The following is a 14,292-nucleotide window of genomic DNA, read 5'->3' on the forward strand; positions in this document are numbered from 1 at the left end:
TTCGTTCTCCACCCCCTCCATAGCCCCAATGCAATACATTGTAATAGACTTTGCCATTTAATTGTTGTCGCCATATTTGCTTGTAGAGCGAAAAATGTTCTCAGCTAAAGTGAGGTGGGAAATACTCAGTAGGGTCTCTACTAACCAGGTATGGTTCGTTTTTGAGGGGGACGGTCAGGGCCCTAATCAATTCAAGGCATTTTGGCATGTGGTGTAGAGAACATTTGGAAGTTTTCTCTTTTGAACGAGTTATCTAAATGTCAATGTTTTTAAATGATGGCCTTTATTTTGAAGGTTTCATCATTACCATAAACTGTCATCATCCTTTGTGCTGCAGACAGAATACTAGCTTGTGCATGCTAGTATAAAAACGTCTGAATGACAATACATGTAGCTGTAAAGGCGACAACAATTAAATGGCAAAGTTGAAACATATATAGCCTTTTATATATATAAAAGGCTACACGACATGAACAGTGTGTCCTATTTGTAAAACAAAAAAAACATTTTCTCAACAATGTTGTTATCTAATATTTACAGCCAATAATGTGTCAAAGAAATCCTCACGCCAGATATAGGCAGTGTTGCCAACTCCTCAGTAAGGAAAATAGCTATTGGCTCTCCTAAAAGTTGCTAAATGACGTAATCGCCTAATTTGCATAGTTGACCATGTGAATGTAATTGTGATGGTCGCTGTAGGAGAGAGAAATAACATCGTGGGAGAGACAAAAAGTGAGTAAAAACACCCTAAATATGTTTAGAACTACAAATTAACTTTCTTCTGTCGATTCTTGTTTTTTTAAATGTCACAATTCCAACCCTCCTCTTTTATCTGGGCTTGGGACCGGCACAAATTACCCAAAATAGACACTATGGCGTTACTTCGTTTTTAATAAAAAAAATAAAAAAAATGTTATTTTTTTTTCGTTTTCTTAATTTGGTTTGGTTTTTAACCTTATGGTCCACTTAAGAGCCTACAATAACACCAGAAAAAGTCGCTAGATTTGTCGCTAGTCGCTTTTAATTTTTTTTTAATTGTCGCTAGAGGGATCTGAATACTCGCTAAATATAACGACAAAGTCGCTAAGTTGGCAACATTGGATATAGGTGTCATGCTCGAGCGACTGCGGAATCATGAGAAACAGCTCCTACTGTGGTCTTGGAAGACTTCTGTGATATTCTTGCAAAGCAGCAGGCAAAATATATAACATTTCCACATCAACAAATAGGGGAGGACCATCCTCAGTGAATTTCAGAAAAAATGTAAATAGTGAGACACGAAAAAAGTTCTCATTTTTTTAGATAAAACGACTAAATATATTCACGTCACCAAATAATTGATTTAAACACACTGGTTTGCAGTGAAGGATCTACGGTAGCCTCAACAGCACTCTCTAGGGTAGCACCATGGTGTAGCCGGATGACAGCTAGTTTCTGTCCTCCTCTTGGTACATTGACTTCAATACAAAACCTAGGAGGCTCGTTAGGGTTGAAAATTTTCCCGGTATTTTACAAATGTTCCATCTTGAGAATAAATCACTTTTCTCCCAGGTAACCCGATATTTCCCGCCAAAACGGGAAGTGTCATTCAAAAGCATTATAAAGCATATAAATAGGCCTATGTCTTTATTTGATTAGAGCTTTGATTGAATATGCAAACCTGATGCTACCTGAGCCTGATGAGCCCTACATTAAAAACATTTAATGAGCCCAAGCCCCAAAAAGCCCAGAGGATTGTGCCTTTAGCCAATACACATGATATAGGCTACTGCCATTATGCACGACATAAAAACATTAAAGCCCATAGATGTAGCTAGCTATATGCTCTCTTCACTAAATACATAAAATGAGCTCAAGTAGGCTAATATTTTTGACTGTGAACTGTATTACTGTATTGTATTATACGGACTGGAATTCCAAAATTGTTCAAACCACGATTAAGCAGGGAGAAAACATGCGATTCTGGTGCAGCACATGGCCTACAAAGTTACAAGTATAGGCTAGCGAATTTGATTTTAATCTAGAAATGTAATAGAACCTATTTGTATAATCAGTAGGCTGACACACCTTTCATAATATTTCCACTAATGTTATTAGCCTACCTCTTTCTCTCTCTACTGTTGCTTCATTCAGTGAATTAAGTTTTGTTGTCCTTATCTTCATCATTCTAAGGACATCCTTGAAGAATATAATTAGATGCAGAAGGCTTTCACTTCTCTTCACGAAGATTGGTTATGGGTCTGAATAAATAACTGCTATAGCCTACCGCCATTGCGCGTTCGCTATTCTTTCAACCTACCAACTTCTATTGGCTACTGTATTTAACATTTAGCTTGCGTCCCTCTTTGAATAGTCTATTTAAGCAATAAGGCACCTTGTGGGTGTGGTATATGGCCAATATACCACAGCTAAGGGCTGTTCTTATGCACAACACAATGCAGAGTGCCTAGATACAGCCCTTAGCCTTGGTGTATTGGCCATATACCACAAACCCCTGAGGTGCCTTATTGCTATAATAAACTGGTTACCAATGTTTTGTCATACCGGTGTTATACGATCTCATATACCACAGTTTTCAGCCAATCAGCAGTCAGGGCTTGAACCACCCAGTTTATAATGGTAAATTAGATGCGCATTCTGTCTTTATATTACTGTAGCATAGGCAATTCTGTAGCAAATGTAGGCCTACCTGTCACAAGAAAAAATTTACCATGATGAGATGATAGGTCTACATGCATTGTGAACTGCGCTCTATACTGAGATGGGCTGTCTGTCCCCACCCTGAGCGTTGATTCATCATGCAGAGGCTGTAGAGAAGCCAGATTTAGACATTGCATATCATTTAACAGTTCCATTTCACGCCATGCTGTTCATATAAATAATTAAAATTGACTGGTTTCTCACAGTTATTTATCCCGGGAAAAGGGTGTGGTTTTGGTTGGTAGATCTCGGTAACTGGGTCCCGCCATTCTACCCTAATTCACACTCCTGAGTCAATAATTTGTCGAAGCACCTTTGGCAGCAATTACAACTGAGTCTTTCTGGGTAAGTCTCTAAGAGCTTCCCACACCTGGATTGTGCAACATTTGCCTATTATTAATTTTAACAATTCTCAAAGCTCTGTCAAATTGGTTGTTGATAATTTTCAGGTCTTGCCACCTTTTCAAGCAGACGTAATTCAAAACTAACTCCGCTACTCAGGAACATCCCCCAGTCCTTAACGATTACAAGCATACGCTTAACATCATGCAGCCACCACTATGTTTGAAAATATGGAGTGGTACTCAGTAATGTGTTGGATTTGCCCCAAACATAACATTTTGTATTTTTGCTGTACTACGTTATTGCCTTGTTGCAAACGGGATGCATGTTTTGGAATATTTTTTTATTGTGTACAGGCTTCCTTCTTTTCATTCTGTCAATTAGGTTAGTATTGTGGAGTAACTATGTTGTTGATCCATCCTCAGTTTTCTCCTATCCCAGCCATTAAACTAGTTAAGTAAAGGTTAATAAAAAAGCTGTAACTGTTTTAAAGTCACCATTGGCCTCATGATGAAATCCCTGAGCGGTTTCCTTCCTTTCCTGCAACTGAGTTAGGAAGGACATCTGTATCTTTGTAGTGACTGGGTGTATTTATACACCATCCAAAGTGTAATTAATAAGTTAGCCATGCTCAAAGGGATATTCAACGTCAGCTTTTTTTTCTTTTTTTTTTTTACCTGTCTACCAATAGGTGTCCTCCTTCGCTTGGCATTGAAAAACATCCCTGGTTGAATCTGTGTTTGAAATTCACTACTCGACTGAGGGACATTACAGATAATTGTATGTGTGGGGTACACACATACCTGGTTAAATAAAGGTGAAATAAAAAAATAGATCAGGTAGTCATTCAAAAATCCTGTTAAACACTTAGTGAGTCCATGCAATTTATTATGTTGCAATGATTTCAAGTCTGTATGTAGGCAGCAGCCTCACTGTGTTAGTGATGGCTTTAACAGTCTGATGGCCTTGAGATAGAAGTTATTTTTCAGTCTCTTGGTCCCAGCTTTGATGCACCTGTACTGACCTCGCCTTCTGGATGGTAGCGGGGTGGACAGGCAGTGGCTCGGGTGGTTGTTGTCCTTGATGTATCTTCCTGTAACATCAGGTGTTGTAGGTGTTCTAGAGGGCAGGAAGTTTGCCCCCAGTGATGCATTATGCAGACCGCACCACCCTCTGGAGAGCCCTGTGGTTATGGGCGGTGCAGTTGCCGTACCAGGCGCTGATGCAGCCCGACAGGATGCTCTCAATTGTGCTTCTGTAAACGTTTGGGAGGGTTTTAGATGACATGCCAATTTTCTTCAGCCGCCTCAGGTTGTAAAGGCGCTGTTGTGTCTTCACCACACTGTCTGTGTTCATGGACCATTTCAGTTTGTTGGTGATATGTCCACCAAGGAACTTAAAACTTTCCACCTACTCCACTGCTGTCCCGTCGATGTGGATAGTGGGGTGCTCCCTTTGCTGTTTCCTGAAGTCCACGATCATCTCTTTTGTTTTCCTGACACCACACTCCGAGGGCCCTCACCTCCTCCCTGTAGGCTGTCTTGTCGTTGTTGGTAATCAAGCCTACCACTGTAGACTTGTCGTCTGCAAACTTGATGATTGAGTTGGAGGCGTGTATGGCCACACAGTCATGGGTGAACAGGAAGTACAGGAGGGGGCTGAGCATGCACCCTTGTGGGGCCCCATGGTTGACGATCAACGGAGTGCAGATGTTGTTTCCTACCTTCACCACCTGGGGGTGGCCCATCAGGAAGTCCAGGACCAGGTGCGCAGGGCGGGGTCGAGACCCAGGATCTCAAGTTTAATGATGAGTTTGAAGGGTACTATGGTGTTGAATGCTGAGCTGGAGTCAATGAACAGCATTCTTACATAGGTATTCCTCTTGTCCAGATGGGATAGGGCAGTGTGCAGTGTGATGGCGATTGTATCGTCTGTGGACCTATTGGGGCGGTAAGCAAATCGGAGTTGGTCTAGGGTGGCAGGTAGGGTAGAGGTGATATGATCCTTGACTAGTCTCTCAAAGCACTTCATGATGCCGTCTGGGCGAGCAGCCTTTGCGAGGGTTAACACGTTTAAATGTTTTACTCACATTGGCCACGGAGAAGGAGAGCCCACAGTCTTTGGTAGCGGGCCACGTCGGTTGGACTGTATTGTCCTCAAAGTGCGTAAAGAAGTCGTTTAATTTATCTGGAAGCAAGACGTCGACGTCCGCGACGGGGCTGGTTTTCTTTTTGTAATCCATGATTGTCTATATGCTCTGCAACATACATCTCGTGTTTGAGCCGTTCAATTGCAACTCCACTTTCTCTATACTGACGCTTTGCTTATTTGATTGCCTTGCTGAGGGAATAACTAGACTGTTTGTATTCGGCCATGTTTCCAGTTGCCTTGCCATGATTAAATACGGTGGTACGTGCTTTCAGTTTTGCGCGAATGCTGCCATCAATCTACAGTTTCTGTTTAGGGAAGGTTTTAATAGTCACAGTGGGTACAACATCTCCAATGCACTTCCTAATAAACTCACTCACTGAGTCATTGTATGCGTCAATGTTATTGTCTGAGGCTACCCGGAACATATCCCAGTCCATGTGATCGAAGCAATCTTGAAGTGTGGAATGCGATTGGTCAGACCAGCGTTGGATAGACCTAAGCACCAGTGCTTCCTGTTTTAGTTTCTGCCTATAGGAGGGGAGCAACAAGATGGAGTCATGGTCAGATTTGCCAATAGGAGGGCAGGGGAGGGCCTTGTATGCATTGCGGGAAGTTAGAGTAGCAATGGTTGAGCGCGTTAATCGCTCCTCTACTGCAATCGATATGCTGTTAGAATTTAGGTAGCCTTGTTCTCAAATTAGCTTTGTTAAAATCCCAGCTACAATAAATGCATCCTCAGGATGTATGGTTTCCAGTTGCATAAAGTCCAGTGAAGTTCCTTGATGGCCATCTTGGTATCCGCTTGCGGGGGGATATACATGGCTGTGACGATAAATGAGAGTTCTCTTGGGAGATAATACGGTCGACATTTGATTGTGAGGAATTCTAGGTCAGGTGAACAAAAGGACTTGAGATCTTGTATGTTGTTACAATTACACCATGAGTCATTCATCATGAAACATACTCTTCTTCGGCACAATGCACTGAAAATCCCGTTAGCTGTATGGACTCCGACAGCATGTCCCAGCTAGCCATGTTTCCGTGAAACAGAGTATGTTACAATCCTGGATTTCTCTTTGGAAATCAACTCTTGCTCCGATTTCGTCGATTTTGTTAACTAGGGACTGGACATTAGCGAGTAATATACTCTGAAGCGGTCGGTGGTGTGCGCGCCTCCAAAGCCTCACTATAAGACCGCTCCGGCACCCTCACCCGCTTCGGGTTCATTGTATTGATCACAACGAACTTGGTTTAGGGTAGTCCAGTTATTTCTCTAAGCTCAGGTTTCCTTACTAGCTACCTAGTTTAGTAGTTCAACTATTTAACCAGTTATTCATATCATGACACTGTATTTGTTTTATTATTGTTATTAAAAAGAAATCTGGTTATGCAACATTTTGAATTTAATGCACTAAATATTGTATCTCTAAAAGCCAGGGGTTTCTGAAACAGCTAAAAGAAAATCACTTTTTTAATTTTGTAAACACTGATGCAGATTTCATTCTACTCCAGTAGATGCACTCATGTGATTCAGAATCTAGTTTTTGGAAATCGCAATGGGGAAATGTTTATTGTAGTCACGGGTCTACTCATTCAGCTGGTACTATGATATTGCTTCATAAGTTTAGAGGTTATATTTCAGAGTCTTGTGTGTCCAAAGATGGGTTATATTGATCTCCAAACTAGACAATGCTTGTTTTATTATATGCAATGTGTATGGGTACAATTCTCAAACCTCAAATAAGACTTTCTTTTTGGATCTTGCTGATAAGCTTACTGAGCTGCAAAACAAGTATACAAATGCATGGCTTGTAATAGCTGGAGACTTGAATGAAACACCTGATAACTCTTTAGATTGATTTCCACCTAGAATAGCTCAAAGAATAGTGACATCTTCACTTCTTTTTGCAGTAAACTGACAGTGGTTTATACATGGCATTTCTTTAATACCCACTTTAATGAATACACCTGGTGTATTAGGTCAATGATGGTCAGATCCAGAATTGATCTGTTTCTCATTTCTCCCCCACTTTTACAGTATGTACAAGAAGTAAGTCATAACCATGCTCCTTTCACTGATCATAAAAGTATATTTTTAAAGTTAGAATGTTCTGAAGAATCCATTCGAGGACACTGGAAATGTAATAATTCACTCCTAAATTATCCAGACTTTAACAAAAGCGTAAATAACTTGATCATAGACTCATTTAACTCAACTGATTTTAGAACCAAAGCATGGAAGTAACTGGGAAATATTTAAATTCAAAGTAAGATCTATCACCATTACACGCAGTAAGGAACTAAAGAGGCAAACATTTTTGAAAGAAGATGAGCTTATGAATAAATTGAATGTTCTTTTAGAAAAGGATACCCATTCAGCAGTGGAAGAAACTGAGAGACTGGAATCTCAAATATAATATAACTAGATCAAATGTACATTGATTTAGCTAAAGTGACCTTGATTAGATCTAGAGCAAAATGGGTTGAGGAGGTTGAGAAAAACACAAGCAATTATTTTGCTCTTCAAAAAAGGAACTACAAGAGAAAATCTTTCTACCTTAAGTATTGATAATACCTTGTGTAAAGATCCAATAAATTTATTTAACCCTTATTTAACGAGTCAAGTCAGTTAAGAACAAATTCTTATTTACAATGACTGCCTACCCCTAACAACGCTGGGCCAATTGTGCGCCACCCTATGGGACTCCCAGTCACAGCCGGTTGTGATACAGCCTGGAATCAAACCAGGGTCTGTAGTGAAACCTCTAGCACTGAGATGCAGTGCCTTAGACCGCAGCACCACTCGGGTGCCTAAAATACAGTGCCTTGCGAAAGTATTCGGCCCCCTTGAACTTTGCGACCTTTTGCCACATTTCAGGCTTCAAACATAAACATATAAAACTATTTTTTTGTGAAGAATCAACAACAAGTGGGACACAATCATGAAGTGGAACGACATTTATTGGATATTTCAAACTTTTTTAACAGATCAAAAACTGAAAAATTGGCTGTGCAAAATTATTCAGCCCCTTTACTTTCAGTGCAGCAAACTCTCTCCAGAACTGTGATAGTCTATTTTTCAGTTTTTGATCTGTTAAAAAAGTTTGAAATATCCAATAAATGTCGTTCCACTTCATGATTGTGTCCCACTTGTTGTTGATTCTTCACAAAAAAATACAGTTTTATATCTTTATGTTTGAAGCCTGAAATGTGGCAAAAGGTCGCAAAGTTCAAGGGGGCCGAATACTTTCGCAAGGCACTGTATATATATCGCCACATGGAGTGAACTGTGTAGGTCAGCCATAGTAGTAGTGCGCACCTGGAGCAAATTACGGTTTTGTGGTTTGCTCAAGGGCACATTGACATATTTTTTTCACCCTGCCAGCTCAGGTATTCAAACCGGCAACCTTTTGTTTACTGGCCAAACACTCTAACCGCTAGGCTACCTACCACCCTAAGATCATCTCTAGCTGTGTGTATTCTTTCTATGAAAATCTATATAAATCTAATTTTAATGGGATTGAATGTGAACATTTTATGAAAAATGTCCATGGTCATGTTCCAATTAGTTCTGATGAGTTGAAGTCCATATGTGAAGATGAGTTTCTATAGTAGAGATTAGAGATGCGCTTAAATCTATGAAGGGCAAAGCACCTGGAACAGATAGATTTTCTGTTTAATTTTATTTACACTTTTGGGAACATTTAGAGAAACCAGTATTCAACATGTTCCAAGAATGCCTAGCTAATACCCTGACTACACCGCTCGCGTCGCATGCGTTACAAAATAAATGTAGAAATCTATGTTATTCAATTATTGCACCCACACTGCTCGCGTGTGTCAACGAGCGTCTACGTTGCCAAGGGCTAAAGTAGAAGTCCTTTCTATTTCTGATGCAGATCGCGCTGCAAGTCCTGCCTCTCCCATCTCCTCATTGGTTTATAGAAGCAGGCACCCACGTGCCATCTCCTCATTGGTTATACCCATGTGGGTGATTGGAAGATGAACTGTGTTGCCTCTCGTTGTGGTAATTCTATGAAAGTTTAGATGCCAATCACCATATAAGTTCAAAGATGAAAACGCCTGGAAGGAGGAGAGATGACCAGAAACGATTCGGTTGACCGTTTTATGTGTGGATTAATTGTCGGAGTAGAGGACCTTGTGCATTTCAGGTAAAATAACAACTCAATGTTTATATCCCAGGACAAATTATCTAGCAATAGCAAGCTAGCCAAGTAGGACAAATTAGCTAGCAAGTGCAAGCTAACTAACTAAATTGCCATAATGTTTAATGCTTTTCGACCTGTCCCCAAATTAATGTAATTGGTTCGGAGTTTGTTTTGATATTTTAACCTGCGTGTCGTGATCGCGTTTGGTGTAGGGGGACAAAATAGATTTACGCATGATGGCGCACACTCGCAGCCGGTTTGGGTTCTGTGTAAGGGTGAGATGATTACTACCATGAAACAAGGGGTTATTTCCTTAATACCAAAACCTGATAAAGATCCCTTTTCATAGATAATTGGAGACCTATTGCATTATTAAATACAGATTATAAATTGATAACTTTAGCATATGCTAATAGACTTAAAAGCGGCCAAAACCCCCTTATTAATGAAATAGTTTTAGACTTGATTGATTACACTGATTTAATTGACTCAGAGGCTATTGTTTTATTCCTCCACTTTTTTAAAGCATTTGATACAATTGAACACACATGACTAATACACTTTTGTACACTTTTGGTTTCGGGACTAGCTTTGTCTCTGTAATCAATATGTTTTATGAAGATATTAATAGTTCTATTATGATTAATCATAACACATCTAAAGTATTTGATATTCACCGTAGTGTATGCCAGGGTTGCCCCATTTCAGCCTTCTTATTCCTTTTAGTTGTATAATTACTATCTATTAAGATTTTAAACAACCCTGAATTAAAAGGTATTTCAATATTTGGAAAGAAATACAAATATCTCAATTAGCAGACAATACAGCTCTGTTTCTAAAAGACAAGGATCGGGTTGCTTTTGCAGTTAATATTATCAAATCATTCTCTTCTGCTTCATCCATACCTAACTCAAATACCAATCTGTGGGTGCAAATGGCGCAAAACCATATTATCTGTCAACATCTCAATTTCTCTCAAGAGATAAAAAAAAAATCCATCTTTAATAACTGTCTCCAGCGTGACATCTCTATTATTGGAAGGGTTTTATTGTCCAAAGAAGAGGGTCTGTCATGTTTTGTCTACCCTGCTCTATCCCTATTTGTAGCTATCAAACCAGCAAGGATATCAACAAAACTTTCTTAGACTTTATATGGAAAAATAAACAACACAAACTTAAGAAGTCTGTAATATCAACAAAGAGCTAATGGTGGGCTTGAAGTACTAGACTTCATTGATATCAACAATACGTTTAAAGTAAACTTTATTCAAAGATGTATGCTTAGCTCTAAATATATATGGTACTTCATTCCCTGTCATATTTGTATGAAATTGGGTGGTCTTCAATTTTTGTGGATGTATTCTCCAGCAAAATTACCCATCAAATTTCATTGACAAGCCCTTTTAGCCTGGAAACTATGTCATGTCCACAACTTCACCCCTCACAAGGCACTTCTGTGGAACAACAAAGATATTGTTGTTAAATACAAGTCTTTTGTTCTTCCTTAAATGGTTTGAAAGAAATGTTATAGTTGTGCTTGATTTATTTGATAAAGGAAATATACTCTCTTAGAGAGAGTTCTTAGAAACATATAACTTCCCAATACATTATACAGAATTTATTTTTATACGCAAAGCAATACCTTCAGGACTTACTCAATTAATTAAATCTCATTTGTGTTTTGGAGAACATGTCAAGATAGATGCACAATTTATGTTAGAAGGTTGCCCCCTACTGGATAAGAAATGTAATAATACATTCTTAAGAATGCAAGAACAAGATCTCTCCTAGAGGGAACTTCTTCTGGAATAATTGAATGGAAGAAAGCTTGGTTTCTCCCTCATAAATTTTGTATATAAGTTAAATAAATTCACTTTAAAATCTTGTACAAAATATACCCTTGTAATAACGTGTCCAAATTCATGGACTTAGAGGAAATATGCCTTTTCTGTGATAAAGAAGGGGGAACTATTATACACTTTATTGGAGTGAGGTAAGTATCTACATTTTTTATTTAATTAACAAGACCCATGTATTTACAATGAAATATGGCAAATGTTATTATTCATATTAAAACAAAACCACTGAATTAGTTGTTAATTTCTTAATTCTCTCTGGTAAATGTTATATATATACAAAAACAAATATTTGAAATCTGTGCAATAGATTTTTACTTGAAATCCAAGATTTGATCAAATCTCGAGAATGAATCAATAACAAAAAAATGCATTCTTAAACTCTATCATAGGTTTGTACATTTGTAACCCCTGACCTTATTTTATTGATTTTATTGTAGGTCATTTCACTTTTGAAACTCAATTTATCTGTAGTGGTTTTAATATTTTACTTTAATGTTATTTTATATTTCTTCAGAGAAAATATACGTGTAGTGATGACCTATGTTTTTTTTGTTATTGTATTGTAATTTGAAAACGTATGGCAGTTTGAAATAGATATTCTTTGTGGAATCGATCTCCGTTGTCCTGCCTGCTCACAGGAGATGCTTGCTATATCAGTGAATGGAAATCACAATGAATAACACTTCCAGAAATCTGGAAATCTGTTTGTACTACCTTCTTATGTGTTGATATTTTGTTCAGGGTATAAGTGATTTGTTTTTTTGCTTTATCCAAACCCCTCAGAGGTTGGAGCAACATTGTCAGATGTCTGGTACTTGAACCAGCAACCCACCTCTCTAACCTCTAAGCTACCTGCCACCTTTGATGTATAATTTTGTGATGTCATCTTGCAGTCTGACTCTAATTTAGTTCTGAGAAGGTCTTCTACGACAGTGTCTTCCAGGCGAAAGGCATGTCCATAAAAAGTACAAGCGTGTAATTATTCTCTTACAGTTTCTATAACATAGCTTTATGTTAATCTCTGCACTTCACTGTGATTATTATGTTGTAGACACCAGGCAAAGGAATGTGTGGCACATCAGAGTGGACAGCGGCCAAAGAGTCGTCAAAAAAATTATCTGCTAAAGATAAGGGCCTTGAGATAGCAGTTTGCCAACATGGCATGCTCCTCAAGGTCCTCAACATGTGCAGATGTGAAATATATGCCTACGCAGTGTACTTGCAGAAGGAGTTGTGTTCTGTTGGCACGGTGGGCTTCTTCTGCTGCGATGTTGCATGCAAATACTGGCCATATTTGCAGAAGTCATGCAGGCATGCCCAGAGTTGGAGGAGCTTCTAAAAATGCACCCTCTCCATCATGCATGCGAAGGCGCATACCTCTTGTGAGGTATGCAGAAAGGATATTGTAAAGACTTTTAAAATAATAGAATACATTATTTTTTTAATGTATTTTTCATTATGGGATTATAGCTCAAATGGGGAGGCCACAATCAGCCTGGTACCAGCAACACAACCAGAGAAGGAAGTCAAGCAGGATGTCAATGATGCTGTGCTTCAGGAGTGAGTTGCTGAGGTGCAGCAGTGGCCTGAAGGTAGAACAATTCATGTTTCGCTGTCTCTCTACTTCAGAATTTCATTGATGTCAGTGGAGTCATGTTTGTAACTTGCCCTTTGTTTGAGGACTCTGATGAAGATGATGAAGATAGTCCTATTGCTGAGACCTCAGGTGACGACTATGCTTTCTGAAATCATACACCACCCCTGTCTCTTTCTCTCTGTCTCTCTCTCCAGCAGGAGAGGTAAAATGCCGCCACCACCTGCTTCAGGAGCAGCCTGGTCTCCTGAGGTTGACACCTGACCCCTCACCTCTGAACCTATCCAGGGAAATATGATTTGCCTGATGACACTCTAGTTGAAATTTCGGCACATTTGTTGCCATGTTTCCTCACCTCCATTTCTTCCGGTCCTAGACTATGGCGACATCATCATCAATTCAGAAATTGATCTGAGGACCTCTTTACTGAGGAATGTGGTTGTTCTACATGATTGTTTGTATTTTCTATGCTGCTGTGATTTATGTGTAATTGTGAGTTGCAAAAGAGTCTTTGGTCTCAATGGGCCTGGTAAAATAAATGAAGTAAAGGTCTTAATAAACATTCATTAAGCACTAACAGCTCTGTGTCTGTGTTTCAATCGATTACATACAGTGGTTGCTCCACTAAAAGTTTTGCAATTATGCTGCAGGACTTAAGAGGTCATTTGTGGTTTAGTACGGTACCCGGTGTCACTACTTTATTGCTCCAGGCCACAGCAAGGGGGAGTTAGAGCACTGATTATGCTTTTGGGTCCCAATGTGCTGCAGTGTCTCTGTAGTACTGTAGCCTACTCCCGACCAGTCATGTTGTACACCGCCTTAGTGGTGCAAAAGATGCTGGTTCATTACGTGTGTCGGCCTCAACTGGGAGAACCATTAGAAGACTAGGTTTTTGGTTTCTCTCCGTCTAAAAATATAAATAAATAATTCTAAAAAACAAACTCGCTTTATTTACAAATGTCTCACACCATGTTCAAGAGTGGCCTTTTTCCTCGCTCATTTTACGTTATTTGAAAACGAAATCATCTCCAAAATATTATTTATTTTATTATTTATGTTATTTTTTAAACAAAGTGATTGTTATTATTACCATTATTAATTTTGAATGATATGATGGTGTGGTCCCATGGTGTTTATACTTGCGTACTATTGTTTGTAAGATGAACGTGGTACCTTCAGTCATTTGGAAATTGCTCCCAAGGATGAACCAGACTTGTGGAGGTCTACAATTTTTTTTATCTGAGGTCTTGGCTGATTTCTTTAGATTTTCCCATGATGTCAAGCAAAGAGACACTGAGTTTGAAGGTAGGCCTTGATATACATCCACAGGTTCACCAATTGACTCAAATTATGTCCATTTTCCTGTCAGAAGCTTCTAAAGCCATGACATAATTTTCTGGAATATTCTAAGCTGTTTAAAGGCACAGTCAAGTTAGTGTATGTAAACCTCCGAGCCACTGGAATTGTGATCGAGTGAA

At 39.1% G+C, this 14,292-nt stretch overlaps 1 long non-coding RNA gene across 1 annotated transcript; it reads left to right on the forward strand.

The window, feature by feature from the left end:
• Positions 1 to 615: 615 nt before the first annotated feature.
• Positions 616 to 13,393, forward strand: LOC112223079. Its single transcript, XR_002949236.2, has 3 exons — positions 616 to 732; positions 12,691 to 12,812; positions 13,012 to 13,393. It is a non-coding gene; the product is annotated as an uncharacterized LOC112223079 (long non-coding RNA).
• Positions 13,394 to 14,292: the final 899 nt, after the last annotated feature.

This window comes from Oncorhynchus tshawytscha, linkage group LG02, assembly GCF_018296145.1.
Source record: "Oncorhynchus tshawytscha isolate Ot180627B linkage group LG02, Otsh_v2.0, whole genome shotgun sequence".
NCBI lineage: Eukaryota > Metazoa > Chordata > Actinopteri > Salmoniformes > Salmonidae > Oncorhynchus > Oncorhynchus tshawytscha.